Source organism: Balaenoptera borealis, assembly GCF_965194805.1.
Source record: "Balaenoptera borealis genome assembly, chromosome: X".
In the NCBI taxonomy this organism is placed as follows: Eukaryota; Metazoa; Chordata; class Mammalia; order Artiodactyla; family Balaenopteridae; genus Balaenoptera; species Balaenoptera borealis.
Window position 1 is genome coordinate 94727643 of NC_138881.1, and position 15749 is coordinate 94743391.

At 35.4% G+C, this 15749-nt stretch overlaps 1 protein-coding gene and 1 pseudogene across 4 annotated transcripts in view; both read right to left on the reverse strand.

Annotated features, from left to right (window-relative positions):
* The window catches only part of DCX (doublecortin), a 365391-nt gene extending 353202 nt beyond the window's left edge, over positions 1 to 12189 (reverse strand). The window contains exon 1 of one of the 3 annotated variants that reach the window (XM_082377384.1): positions 12116 to 12189. The gene's annotated coding sequence lies outside the window, so the exon portion shown is untranslated. The remainder of the gene's footprint in view (positions 1 to 12115) is intronic. The other 2 variants (XM_082377385.1, XM_082377386.1) reach the window with 2 other exon arrangements.
* LOC309620659 (heterogeneous nuclear ribonucleoprotein A1 pseudogene) overlaps positions 1 to 12192 on the reverse strand; it is a 30050-nt pseudogene extending 17858 nt beyond the window's left edge. Inside the window, exon 1 of the transcript XR_014249898.1 lies at positions 12116 to 12192. The product of XR_014249898.1 is annotated as a heterogeneous nuclear ribonucleoprotein A1 pseudogene (transcript). The remainder of the gene's footprint in view (positions 1 to 12115) is intronic.
* Positions 12193 to 15749: the final 3557 nt, after the last annotated feature.

The window sequence follows — 15749 nt, forward strand, 5'->3', positions numbered from 1 at the left end:
GCTCTAGCAGTTTTCTGGTGGCATTTTTAGGATTCTCTATGTATAATATCATGTCATCTGCAAACAGTGACAGTTTTACTTCTTTCCCAATTTGTATTCCTTTTATTTCTTTTTCTTCTCTGATTGCCGTGGCTAGGACTTCCAGAACTATGTTGAATAATAGTGGTGAGAGTGGACATCCTTGTCTCGTTCCTGATCTTAGAGGAAATGCTTTCAGTTTTTCACCATTGAGAATGATGTTTGCTGTGGGTTTGTCATATATGGCCTTTATTATGTTGAGGTAGGGTCCCTCTATGCCCACTTTCTGGAGAGTTTTTATCATAAATGGGTGTTGAATTTTGTCAAAAGCTTTTTCTGCATCTATTGAGATGATCATATGGTTTTTATTCTTCAATTTGTTAATATGGTGTATCACATTGATTGATTTGCGTATATTGAAGAATCCTTGCATCCCTGGGATAAACCCCACTTGATCGTGGTGTATGATCCTTTTAATGTGCTGTTGGATTCTGTTTGCTAGTATTTTGTTGAGGATTTTTGCATCTATATTCATCAGTGATATTGGTCTGTAATTTTCTTTTTTTGTAGTGTCTTTGTCTGGTTTTGGTATCAGGGGGATGGTGGCCTCATAGAATGAGTTTGGGAGTGTTCCTTCCTCTGCAATTTTTTGGAAGAGTTTGAGAAGGATAGGTGTTAGCTCTTCTCTAAATGTTTGACAGAATTCACCTGTGAAGCCATCTGGTCCTGGACTTTTGTTTGTTGGAAGATTTTTAATCACAGTTTCAATTTCATTGCTTGTGATTGGTCTGTTCATATTTTCTGTTTCTTCCTGGTTCAGTCTTGGAAGGTTATACCTTTCTAAGAATTTGTCCATTTCTTCCAGGTTGTCCATTTTATTGGCATAAAGTTGCTTGTAGTAGTCTCTTAGGATGCTTTGTATTTCTGCGGTGTCTGTTGTAACTTCTCCTTTTTCATCTCTGATTTTATTGATTTGAGTCCTCTCCCTCTTTTTCTTGATGAGTCTGGCTAATGGCTTATCAATTTTGTTTATCTTCTCAAAGAACCAGCTTTTAGTTTTATTGATCTTTGCTATTGTTTTCTTTGTTTCTATTTCATTTATTTCCGCTCTGATCTTTATGATTTCTTTCCTTCTGCTAACTTTGGGTTTTGTTTGTTCTTCTTTCTCTAGTTTCTTTAGGTCTAAGGTTAGGTTATTTTTTTTTAATGTATTTTTTTAAACGCATTGTTTACTTTGTTTATTTATTTATTATATTTATTTTTGGCTGTGTTGGGTCTTCGTCTCTGTGCGAGGGCTTTCTCTTGTTGTGGCAAGCGGGGGCCACTCTTCATTGCGATGCGCAGGCCTCTCACTATCGCGGCCTCTCTTGTTGCGGAGCACAGGCTCCAGACGCGCAGGCTCAGTAATTGTGGCTCACGGGCCTAGCTGCTCCGTGGCATGTGGGATCTTCCCAGACCAGGGCTCGAACCCGTGTGCCCTGCATTGGCAGGCAGACTCTCAACCACTGCGCCACCAGGGAAGCCCAAGGTTAGATTATTTACTTGAGATTTTTCTTGTTTCTTTAGGTAGGCTTGTATAGCTATAAACTTCCCTCTTAGAACTGCTTTTGCTGCATCCCATAGGTTTTGGGTCGTCGTGTTTTCATTGTCATTTGTCTCTAGGTATTTTTTTATTTCCTCTTTGATTTCTTCAGTGATCTCTTCGTTATTTAGTAACGTATTGTTTAGCCTCCATGTGTTTGTCTTTTTTACATTTTTTTCCCTGTAATTCATTTCTAATCTCATAGCATTGTGGTCAGAAAAGATGCTTGATATGATTTCAATTTTCTTAAATTTACTGAGGCTTGATTTGTGACCCAAGATGTGATCTGTCCTGGAGAATGTTCCGTGTGCACTTAAGAAGAACGTGTAATCTGCTGTTTTTGGATGGAATGTCCTATAAATATCAATTAAATCTATCTGGTCTATTGTGTCATTTAAAGCTTCTGTTTCCTTATTTATTTTCATTTTGGATGATCTGTCCATTGGTGTAAGTGAGGTGTTAAAGTCCCCTAGTATTATTGTGTCAATTTCCTCTTTTATGGCTGTTAGCAGTTGCCTTATGTATTGAGGTGCTCCTATGTTGGGTGCATATATATTTATAATTGTTATATCTTCTTCTTGGATTGATCCCTTGATCATTATGTAGTGTCCTTCTTTGTCTCTTGTAACATTCTTTACTTTAAACTCTATTTTATCTAATATGAGTATAGCTACTCTAGCTTTCTTTTGATTTCCATTTGCATGGAATATCTTTTTCCATCCCCTCACTTTCAGTCTGTATGTGTCCCTAGGTCTAAAGTGGGTCTCTTGTAGACAGCATATATATGGGTCTTGTTTTTGTATCCATTCAGCAAGCCTGTGTCTTTTGGTTGGAGCATTTAATCCATTCACGTTTAAGGTAATTATCGATATGTATGTTCCTATGACCATTTTCTTAATTGTTTTGGGTTTGTTTTTGTAGGTCTTTTCTTCTCTTGTGTTTCCCACTTAGAGAAGTTCCTTTAGCATTTGTTGTAGAGCTGGTTTGGTGGTGCTGAATTCTCTTAGCTTTTGCTTGTCTGTAAAGCTTTTGATTTCTCCATCAAATCTGAATGAGATCCTTGCTGGGTAGAGTAATCTTGGTTGTAGGTTCTTCCCTTTCATCACTTTAAGTATATCATGCCACTCCCTTCTGGCTTGTAGAGTTTCTGCTGAGAAATCAGCTGTTAACCTTATGGGAGTTCCCTTGTATGTTATTTGTCATTTTTCCCTTGCTGCTTTCAATAATTTTTCTTTGTCCTTAATTTTTGCCATTTTGATTACTATGTGTCTCAGTGTGTTTCTCCTTGGGTTTATCCTGTATGGGACTCTCTGTGCTTCCTGGACTTGGGTGGCTATTTCCTTTCCCATGTTAGGGAAGTTTTCGACTATAATCTCTTCAAATATTTTCTCTGGTCCTTTCTCTCTCTCTTCTCCTTCTGGGACCCCTATAATGCGAATGTTGTTGCGTTTAATGTTGTCCCAGAGGTCTCTTAGGCTGTCTTCATTTCTTTTCATTCTTTTTTCTTTAGTCTGTTCCGCAGCAGTGAATTCCACCATTCTGTGTTCCAGGTCACTTATCCGTTCTTCTGCCTCAGTTACTCTGCTATTGATTCCTTCTAGTGTAGTTTTCATTTCAGTTATTGTATTGGTCATCTCTGTTTGTTTGTTCTTTAATTCTTCTAGGTCTTTGTTAATCATTTCTTGCATCTTCTCAATCTTTGCCTCCATTCTTATTCCGAGGTCCTGGATCATCTTCACTATCATTATTCTGAATTCTTTTTCTGGAAGGTTGCCTATCTCCACTTCATTTAGTTGTTTTTCTGGGTTTTTTTCTTGTTCCTTCATCTGATATATAGCCCTCTGCCTTTTCATCTTATCTTTCTGTAACTGTGGGTTTTGGTCCACAGGCTGCAGGATTGTAGTTTTTCTTGCTTCTGCTGTCTGTCCTCTGGTGGTTGAGGCTATCTAAGAGGCTTGATGGGAGGCTCTGGTGGTGGGTAGAGCTGACTCAGTTTAGGCATTTTTAATATCCTTTCTCCCATAATGCTTATCACAATGCCCTGCAGAGAGTAGGTACTCAGTAGATATCAATCAAGTAAGAAAAAAGAAATATACTTTGTCCTTTTACAATAAAAAATGCAAATTTTTCAATCTTAAACAATTGGCAGGCTGAAATATATTTTACTAATCTTTGGGAGAATTAATTATTTAAATTTTCATTTCCTCTCCAGATTATTTCCTTTAATCCTAGACCAATTTTATAAATGTTCCAGACCTATGCATTCTCGGTAGTTTGTTTGACTGAATATGTATTAAATCATCACAGGTTGCTATTATCTAGGAGTTTTTGTGAAAAAAGAACTGTGAAACATCAGCCATATTGCTTTAAAAAAAAACACGTTTAAAATTTATAGTAATGCCTTGGCAGGTTTCTCTCTCTTCTCTTTCTCCTTTTATTCCATATCCTCTCTTACAAAATATTTGATGGTATATTTTGCAAAACAGTGAACTATTGGAATCAAAACTCCTGCTTGAAGTTCCAAATCATTAACCTTCAAATTCAAGTACCTAAGATGAACTATTTAGTATTAACACACTGAAAGAAAAGCAAAAAGCAGGGATAGTGTACAGAATTATGCCATGAATATAAATAAGTCTAGAGCACTTGGGAAGGGGATGAATGGGAGAGGGAAAGGAAATGAGAATATTATGACTGTTCGGAGGCATTCTTCCGCCTATCCTCCTCTTTACCTATTTAACCTTCCATTTTTACTGTTTAAGTTCACTTGTCAAATAATCACTAAACATGTATATGAAATAATTCACAAAACGTGTTTAGCACAGTTACTGACACACAGTAAACACTCAGTAAAGGTTAATAAATATTAGCGATTAGTATTATTATTGTGTGCAGTCCCACTTCTTGGCTCTTACCTTGACCTCTTTTCCCAAATTTACATATAGGCAGGGTGTGTGGTCAGTGTTGGAATAGAGGAGGACCAGGCAGACTCTTTTTTTAATACTTAAGGTCTGTCTGAATAATATTTTTAAAATAGTGTCTGGAATTCACTCATTTCATGAAATCTACATTAAATTCCCGGCTCCATCTCTCCAATCAGGAGTCTTTCCAACTAGGCACTAAATGGCATACTTCTTAAGGTTCCCCAATGAGGGCAATTAATGTCTAGAGGCAATTTTTCATAAAAATACATTCTGTATCCAAAAACACTAGACAAGCCCGTATATCTTATGTTTGTGTATCCAGTTAAATTACCTATAATTTTAAGTATTTGAAAGTTGATATAACTCAGTTTTCTGTAGCAACAGACCTTTTACAGTACAGTGAATAGTCACATATATGGCTTACATATTATAGAACTACTTATTTCACGTTTCTCAGAAACAGACTTTCTTTTTGCAAGTGGGCTTCTTAGTCGTCCACCTTTAATGTTATTAGCTTGGACTGCATTATTTCTCCATATAGAGTGTGCTATAAGACTTCCAGTTAAACAAGGCAGATTAGAAACATGCATTCATCTCTACGCCTGCATGAAGCTCCACTAAAATGACAGTAAAGGAATTTTTTAAAAAAGGTATAAATAGAGAAGGACAAAGAGAACAGGAGAGAACACAACAGCAGACAAGCAAAGTTGACAAAACTTTAGAAGCTGGAAAGCAATAGATGAGATGAATGTTAAGCTTACTTAACAAACTGGAAAAAGCTGAAACCTAAGGTTGGTGGTGACGAGTTGTTTTTAAAGTTACTCGATATCTCTGAGACACAGGTTGAAGGGAGAGCTAAAAAGAGGAGGATTGATTGAAAGTATGTATAAGGAAAAATTACATCCCAAAAGCTCCTTATCCATTCAAACAAGATTCAAGTTTTAATACAGTATTCTATTTCACTGCTTGGAGGGTCAATGGGTGCTTCTTGCTGTTAAAGAAGCTTGTTGACTTAGCTGAAAGAAAAACAATGATTTCAGTTAAAAAAAAAGATTCAAGTTTTACTTTCTACGGTAATTAAAACATCTTTCCAGAAAAGAAGCTCTAGTGCTGGAAACAATAGGCATAGCTGAGGGCTGGATTGTGAACTTTAGTGAAAATGGGGATTGAATCTCTATTTACTAAATAGTAAGACTGCCCTCTGTCACCTTTCTGCTGGCTGATTTCTAAGATATTTTCAGCTGAGCAGACTGGAGGATTCTGTAGAAGCTGACCAACACAAGTGTAAAGCCCTACAGACACTGATATTTGGGGTCTCCCATTAAAAAGATTGAATTTCTTTCCAGTTACTCCCCAGTGAAGCTCAACAATCCATAAGTCCCAACAATGGAGACAGAACTTTTTTGTGCCTCACTCTTAAATATTTATGGCTGACCAAATACCTAGATATTTGAGTAAATTTTCTAAAATGAAAGACAGAGATCAAAACAACAACAGCAGCAGCAACAAAAGTCAAAGAGAAAAGAAACAAAACTATAATAACATCTTCAGAGAAATGAGGTAATACTAAATTCAAGATACAAGAACAGTGTTCTGTAAAAATGGAACTTTCAACGAATGAGAAAGAGCTCTTAGGAATTCAAAATATAGTAGTAATCCTAAAAATCAATAGAAGATTAAAAATTTTAAATTGATGAGCTCTCCTAGAAAGTAGAACAAAAAGAAAAAGAAATGGAAAATAGAGAAAAGATGAGAAAGTTCAAGGATTCAGTACTGGAGGGCCAAATTAGACCAAAAGAAGTTCCAGAAAGAGAGGACAGAAAAAGCAGAAGGAAGGAAATTACTAAAGAAATAACACAAGGAAAATTCCTAGCACTGCAGGATATGAGTATACAGATTACAAAGGTCTATCATGTATCCAGAACAGTGAATGAGAAAATAATTCTCAGTAACATACATCATAGTGAAATTTCAGAAGATAGAATAAACAAAAGATTTTAGAAGCTTCCTGAGAGAAAAAAACAGGTCATATACAAAGTATCACAAATAATATTAGGAACAAACTTCTAAACTGTATCCCTAAAATCAAGAAGACAAGTTTTTAGGGAAAAGTCATTTCCAACTGTGAGAGGATGAATAATGCCTCCCTCCAAAGATGTCCTTGTCATAATCCCTGGACCTGTGGATATGTTACCTTACATGGTAAAAGGGATTTTGCAGATGTGATTAAGTTAAGGATCTTGAGATGAGTGATTATCCTGGATTTTCTGGGTAGGACCAATGTAATTAAAAGAATTCTCATAACAGGGAGGCAAGAAAATCAAAGTAAAAAAAAGGAGATGTGTAAACTTAAGCATGGGTTGGAGTGATGTGTTTTGAAGATACAGGAAGGAGTCATGAGCCAAGGAATGCAGGTGGCCTGTAGAAACTGGAAAAAGGAAGGAAAAGGATTCTCCTTTAGGGCCTCTAGAAGGAAAGAGCCTTGCTAACACCTTGACTTTAGCCCATTGAAAATGAATTCAGATTTCTGGTCAAAATAGAATAAATTTTTGTTGTTTTGCGCCACTAAGTTTGGAGTAATTCGTTACAGCAGCAATAGGAAACTAACAAACCAACCTAGAATTCTATATCAGTCTAACAACCGGATGAGAGATTAGAACAAGGTGTTTTCAGACATGCAAAAATCTTGAAAAAATTTATCATCTTTCTCAGGAAGTTATTGGAGGATATTTGTCCACCAAAATGAGGAAGTTAAAGGAAAAGTGAAGGGAACATAGGGTATAGAAAATGGGATCCAATACAAGAGAAAGGCAAAAGGAATTTTCAAGATAACAGTGAGAGGATACCCCAGGAAGACAGCTATTCAGAAAGATAAACCAGCTCAAACTGAAACAGGATAAAAATCCCTATCACAGACATCTTTAATTTAAAAAAATGAAAGTTATAGTTACCCTGATGTATTTGAACATACAGAGAGGAGCTGTATGGATTTCTTGGGAAGACCTGTTTGGGTATGAGTAAGTGATAGATTCAGAAAAAAGAATCCTAAGCAAATAAAAATTAAATAAAATGTAGCAGAACAAAATGTTTATAGGATAGGAAATGTAATAACATACTCAATACATAGTTAAACTCTGAATAATGTTTACAAAGTCATAGTAATATAATCACTGAATACTTATTTTACCAAAAATTTGGGGAGGAAGGGAAGTATGTGTTTATGGGTACATAAGAGAGTCAAATTGCCACCTTTCATAAAAGAAAGTCAATAGATATTATCTAAAAAGCTGAAAAATCAAGAAATAGCTGTGGAAAATGAATGTTGCCTGCCATTTCAGTAAACAAAGGGTGTTGCAGCCATCAAACCATCAGCCACTGCAGCCCCCCACAACGGTGCACCCTGAGGGGAACTGAGAATGGAGAAAAGCTGGATACTGGCCCCAAATAGTTAAGATGCATATCAAAGGAATAATTTTGATGAGCCCAGACTCTTGCATCTTCCCATACATAGAAAAGTGCTAAATTCATTACCTTGAGATGTCTGTTTTTTTGTGATTATCAGTAACTTTTGATGTTCGACTACATGTTTTTTTGCTTTTAGCAAAAACTGCTATATATCCTGGCTCCTCCCTTACCTCTTTGGAACAGTTCCTCAGAGCTATCCGAGAGGCTGTTTCCCAGGCTATAGTCCTCAATAACATCCCAGAATAAAACATAACTTGCAACTTTCAGGTTGTGTGTTTTTTTTCAGTTGACATAGCAATATAAGCATGTTATCGATACATAGAAACATGGTAGTAAATATTATAGGGAATAGCTAAAATTGTTTAAAGTTATTGCCCTTTGGAGTGAGAATCAGGAACGGAGAGGGATAGGACAGAGAACTATTGTTTTTTACTGTACTATTTAAAAAAAAACAACAACAACTATGTACATGGTATCAATTTAATAAAATTAAAATTTTACTTTAAAAATGAGTTATTCCCATGAACAATACATTTTTGTGCTTAGCTTAATTCTTCTGAGGTGCATTGTGGGCATATTCTAATCTAGAAAGCACAGTTTTTAAGATAGGTAAAAATCCTCTTACATACATTGGCACATTTGCACTTACTCAATTCTTGAAGGATACAAATAAAAATCGTTGCTATGACCTATAGGGCTTGTTTAACTCTCTAATCTCATTGCATGCCACCGATTCCTTTGCCTATTATGCTCTACCTACACTGTCCTTTTTCATTTCTCTTTTCAAACAAGAAAAGCACCTTTCCTGATGACCTGTCCACAGTCTATTCACTTTGCTTGGAAGGCTATTCCCTCAGTCTTCTCCTGGTTGGCTCCTTATCTTTCAAGCCTCAGCTTAAATGTCACTTCTCCAGAGAAGCCTTCTTAGACCATTGAATATAAAGTCGGTTCCCACGCCACCTCACCTCTCCTGTTATTCTCTCTTGCATTGCTCAGTTTTTTATTGTACTTTATCACAACATATTTGCATGCTTGTGTGTTTTCATTAGATTCTAAGCTGTCTAGTCTATCTGTGTGTAGCAGAGGGACTTGTACATAGTAAGTGCTCAATGAATATTTTTGAATTAATTTGTTTTTATTAAGTGATCTGTCCATGCCTCTGATATGTATAAAAAATGGAATGTTATATTCTGTAGTTTTTGCTATAAGTTAGCAAAAATTAGATAGAGAATTAAGTAAAAACAAAATAAAACAACTCAGACCTTTTTGAAAACTTGAGTTCTTGAAAAACATCCAAGTCTTAACATCTTTTGTCTCATCTGAGTACTAGCCCTCTATCATATAATGGATTCTAAACAATGTCTGGTATTATGTTTCATTCAGTATAGTCTCCTTTAATCAAACATTTATCATTTGTAGTTAAGCTGCTTATGATAAGTTTACGCAACAGGGGCTTAATTAACATCACTGATCCATACAGGAGGCATATACTCATATAATTAGGATCACATAAATGTCTTTTCCTTCTTCCAAAAATACTTGGTAATAAGATGTATAACTTAGTCTTATAGTCACAATAATAGAATTAAATGCTTCATTTAGGTGACTTGTTCCATACTCAATTGGACTTTACTTTAAAAGAGCATTTCATGGTCTTTGATCTTTGTCTTTGTAGCCTAGGAAGGAATGTGAGGTAAAAATCACACAGGTTCATTTTAATTATTTAAGTAATATTGTAGTTTTGATATGATTTGTAGCATAATTTTTTATAAGCAGCAATTTCACGTACAGATAGGATTTGTAAAAATCTTTCAATTTAAGTCTGATAAAAAGAGATCAGACATATAATTTGTCTACCACATTGCTTGTCACATTAGGAGTGCTCAATAAAAATTAGCTTTTTTCCCTGCCTGTGATAACTCAAGTAGTGGTACAGCCAACTCTCATTCATTACAATTCATTAAAACCTCAATTTTATACTTGTGTTTTTTTAACCTAAGCCAAAGACCCTGATCTGATTTATTTGAACTCATTGTTTCTGCTTCTTCATATTTTCTTTCATATCTTTTTTTGGGTATCCTTTTGAATCTTGATTTTATCAGCTCTCTTGCACACTCTTGGGTAAATGAAGAATTTCATTCTACTCACTAGGATCTTGAAGAAACTAGGAAACCTAGTTGGAATCTTTTAAACATGGTTGAAAGAAAAATATCTATTAATAAACTGTAGAGGAGGAAAAAAATCTTTCTTGTCCCTCTACCCTTCTCCAGGTGGGGCTTTGTAAATTAGACTGACAAAAGACAGATTAACAAGAGAACAACAAACGGAAGTTTACTAACATGTGCATCAGGCGTATGCTCCAAGTACTCAATGATGAGTAACTGAAAGGGGTTGTTAGAGCTTGACCTAATACAGCAGCTTAAAATAACAAAACATTCTTAGAGAACTGACAAGACAAAGGAAATGGACTTTGAGTTTTTTGGGTGGCAAGTTGGGAGAAGGTAAATATATGGAGGAACTAATGGATCATAAGAGCTAGTTAGTAAAGTTTGTTATGTAGGTTCCTCTGATGCTGATTCCAGGCTGTAAGGGTCTAGAGCTGTCTCTGGTGGTTAACTTCTGTCCTTCCTGGTACAGAGGGGAGGTGCATACCCTTACGGCTACTACTTTTAGGCAAATAAGGGTAGGGCAGAGAGTTTTTCTTGTATCTGCTTCTTCTCAATTGCCTTCAGCTCAAAATAATTCTTATGTCAAAGTGCCATATTTTGCAGTAGCATATTCTGCTATCTCTTTAAAATTAAACAATTTTCTTTATGGTTCTCCAAAAATTGACTCTATTATAGTAAAATTTTGATTTGACCAGTGTAGGCAAGAAATAATTATTTTTGCGTCCCTAACAGTAAGACAATCACCATCAATAATATTTGGAAGGGGGAGGAGGAAAGGGAGAGCCAAGTTCTGGTAACTCTTCAAGAACACAATGGATCCACAAAGCAGAGATTAAAAACAAATGTTTTATAATATGCAACTTCTCAGCTTTGATAAAAGACATTTACTTTAATAATAAAGGATATATAGAAACTTTTGATGAATGATGAAAAATTAAAGAAATAAATCTAAACACAATAGTTAGGCAGCTCAAGGATTCTATAACGTGCTGTGTTTAAAAGATTAAGAAGAAACATTTCTGGTTTATCAGACTTTAAAAGTCATATTGCTGTTATTACTTTATACTATAATATAGATACCAATACTGTAGTCTCATCATTAAAGGATAAGTCAGCATAGTATGCCTTGACAAGCATCTGGAGGGTTGGATTCAACCCTCTGCTATTATTATCTTGAGAAAAAAATCACAATCTATTTGAATCTCTGTTTCCTGTCCATAAAATAAAACCAATGAATTCCATGGTTTCTTAATTCTAAAAGTCCACAGGACTTCCCTCATGGTGCAGTGGTTAAGAATCCGTCTGCCAATGCAGGGGACACAGGTTCGATCCCTGGTCCAGGAAGATCCCACATGTCGCGGAGCAACTAAGCCCATGCGCCACAACTACCGAGCCTGTGCTCTAGAGCTCACGAGCCACAACTACTGAGCCCGCGTGCCACAACTACTGAAGCCCCCATGCTTAGAGCCGTGATCTGCAACAAGAGAAGCCACCGCAATGAGAAGCCTGCACACCGCAACGAAGAGTAGCCCCCGCTCGCCGCAACTGGAGAAAGCCCGTGCGCAACAATGAAGACCCAACACAGCCAAAAATAAATAAATAAATAAATAAAATTAATTAAAAAAAATAAAGTCCACAAAACTTTGATCAGCCTATGAACAAAACCATATATTCTTGAGATAGAAAAGGCACTATGTTTTATTTACCTTTGTATTCCCCACAGGGCCTAGCATGGTACCTAATAATGTAACTCTTTTTTAGTTCAATAAACATTTATTTTACGTCCCTAGGTTCCAGGGACAGCACTAAATTCTGGGAATTCAGAGATGACTTAGACATGGTCTCCACTCTTTCAGGATTTTACCATCCAGAGGAAGAAAAAAGTATATAGGTAATTTAAACATCAAGAATTATGACAGAGGTAGGCAAAGAACAATATTTGCACATAATGCACATACCTTACAAGGGTCAGAGAAGGGCTTCCTGGAGGAACTTGCACCTCTGATGAATCTTGAAGGATTAGCTAACCATATTGATGGGGAGGGAGAGGAAACAGCAAGAGCAGAAACAAAAAAATATAAAAAGAATATGAATAAATTAATATGGCATACATTCATCACAATTTCATTCTGAATTATTTAAAAAATAAAATTGATCCTCATTTACATAAAACCAATACGAAACCACCCTAATCATAAGGATAACTAATGCTACTTTATTTTCCATATTTCCTTCAGATTCTCAGCAATAGCTCCGTGCTTATTTTATCTGGGCAAGTATATACGATATTTCTTCTAAAATGCATGTCAGAAAACCTGGGTTTCAAATGTCATGAAAAACTGAAAGATTTTGAAAGGGGGGGAAGGAAAGGATTACTGGGTAGCTTACGGAAGGCTGGGCATTGCCTAGTACATCCTTCCTGGTTATCTGACTCTGTAGTGTTCTGAGCCTTTCATTGGATTAGAAAGAGTCCTGGAAATCTTGCCTCAGTCCACTGGTGCTGTCTGAAAGTTATCTAAGTGATGTCAGCTCAGAAGCCTATTCTTTGAAGTAGCAATAATGTGAAGTACCTGGTACGGTCCTTTTCCATGAGGCTCTGAGATTGTTCTTCTTTGTTGAAGATACAAATTCTAGCCTGTAGTAGAATCTTCGGGTAAGCTTTAGAGTAAAACAAGAACATTAAGAGATTTAATGGCTGTGGTTAATTTATTACTATTGCCAATTCTATCATAATAGAGGAGTAAAATTCTGTATTGGAGTCCAGTATGTAACTATTTCACAGGAGTTTTGATGAGGGTTATTCCTGAAGGTAAAACAGTATCATGGAGGGCACATCCGTCATGGAGGGCACTGACAAATTGCTGGGGACTTCCCGTAAAGCATGTAATTTCTGAAATTTTTATACTAATATTTTACCAAACAAACATAATTTAGGAAAGGCTGAATGTCCCTTCTGATCTGACAACTTTTCCCATGCAACTTTACTATAGTAACAAATTAAACAAACCTAATTATTTCCAGTATCTTTTTTTATAAGGTGGCAGCGCAAATCTTTGTGATTCCAAAGGCCCTCTGAGAAGTCTTAAAGGTTTTATGCATAAAAGTTTTAGTTTTATGTATGTAATATATTCTGAAAATTTTATTTTATGTGTCCTAAATTTAGGAACTGATTTTGGGAAGACAAAATTAAGGGTTCTCAGAGGAGATTTGGTCACTTGATTAGATAGGATCATGAGTGACTGAGAAACAATGCTTCCCTTCCTATTTAATCCAAGTACAAATAATGCATTTAAAAAAAATGTAACACTATTGTAAGTGAAGAGTCGCATTCTATGGGTATTTTCCCCTTAAATAATCAGGGACACAATAAAGACAACTTAAGTGATAGAAGATTATTCTTGTAAGACACAGAATCTTTGCTATTTAGGCAGATTACATGTAAGGTAAAGAATAATCTTTCAAATCGTAGGTGGAAGCATTAATTACTAAATAAAGGAAACAACCCCATCTAAACTGAGGGAGTACTCTAAACATTTTAACGTATTTCGTAGCTTCTTTTCAGACTCAGGTATTATAAACGAAGGCAAATAAAATTCACTTTCTAAGTTTTGTCATTTTTTTTAATACTCTCATATTCCTTTACAGGATCTGTGAGGTTAAAATAATTTTCATAATAATATTAAGATGTTATGTGTTTTTTTTGACTCTCATCCTCTCAAATTCATGAAATTTGGTGTCAAGAAAGGGGTAGCAGTGTACCATGCCTCACATGAGTATAGAGTGGAGTTTTCCAGAGGTTTTGTGATGTGTGATAATGCAATGGATTAAATGCCAAAGCAGATACAAGCATCCAGCTTTCTTCTGTAAGGCAAGATAGTAAACAGATTTGCAAAAATGTGAAACATGCCATTCTTTTCATGAAAATTTTTGTTTCGAAAAATATAGTTATTTTTCAGAAAAAATAGGTCATTTACGTCAACATGCAACGTGCTAATCATTACTACTTTCCAATGAATCGATAAATATTTTTAAATTTTCTCATATTTTAGTCTCTAATATGGTTAATTTCAATAGTTATAACTAACATTATAATCCACATAAACAAAAGCTCTTTGAGGTTCTCAATAATTTTTAAGCATATAAAGGGTTCTGGAACCAAAAAAGCTGCTTCAGGAAAAAAAAAAAACTATTCTTTTTCCTTGAAAAACAAAAGCACATATACTGTTGTAATTCTCTGTCACTGTTACTCCTTGAAGAGCCTCAACCACCCATACTAATTATAACTTTTAACGAAAGTGACTAATTTCTAATTTAAAGAGAAAAGTGCAGGGTGGATATAATTGAGAACTGTCTGGCATATATAAGCATGTTAACAGACTAGCAGAGTTTAAGACTACACATGACAAAACTTTCTATAGCCACACAAATCCTTTTGATAACTTCCTAAAGTGGAAAAAAATGAACAAATTGATTACACAACTCCAAGATAGAGCTTCTCCATAGCATTTCAAATAAGAAGCAAAAATATATAAACTTAGAATTAGGCTTAGTTTAAATCAATGTTGCAATATTCTATTTTACTTAAAACGTATCCAGCTGTGCAACAATTATCCATTAATTAACTCAATTTAATGTCAGTACACACTTTTTTAAAAGGTGCTTAAAGATCTTGGAAATTATCTTCAAGCTGGCATACCAGGAAGCATAGTTACTGTTGAAATAAAGTTTGTCAGAATGCTGATTTAATGTAGTTGAAAAGAAATTTACAGTTTTCATAATCATAAACATTTTTAGAAATAATGTTAATTTATTTGATAAGTAAGCCTGTGTAAGTTTAGGAAAAATACACCCAAGTAAAATAAAATGCATACTTAACACTGACAAAACAGAGAAAAGACTTAATTACCAAAATTTTATATTAATTATGTAATCTTGGGTTCTTAAAATGTTTCTGGATCAATTTCTGCAAGAAGATGTTTTATTAAAGTCTAGAACATTTAAAGTATTAATGTAACCAAGCAAGGGCTTGTGTGCCCATGCCACAGAAAGCCAAACTCTGACAGTGGGAGTTTGCAGCAAAGTAAGGGTTTATTTGCAGGGCACCAAGCAAGGGAGTGGGATACAAGTCTCAGATTCACTCCATCTTGGTCTCTGAGTTGGAGATGTTTTGAAGGGGAAGAACAAAGAAACTGGAATTAATCATTGTCTTGTGATATTTCTGTGACATTTCTCAAACATGATTTCAGGAGTCAAGATGTCTCTGGTTTAGGATTCTCTGGCCATGTGGTCCATGGCTCAGGGGTCTGTGAGCTCATCTTGCCCTGGAGAAACAACCTGAGTTTTTACCGTAATGATGATATCTACAACAACAGCAATTTTAGTCACCTGACTCTGGTTGGTTAGTGGTCAGTTAGCATAGGATTGAGGTCAGAGGGCACAAGAAAGGGAAAAAAGTTTTGAATAGATAGATTAATCATTAACTCGGTAAGGAAACTGTTTTAGCAGGGCTCAGTTTCATTAGATATTCAATTTTCTTATTTTCTGGAAATTTAAGACTATTCAATTTCTGTATGTGCTTATTCTCTCTATGAC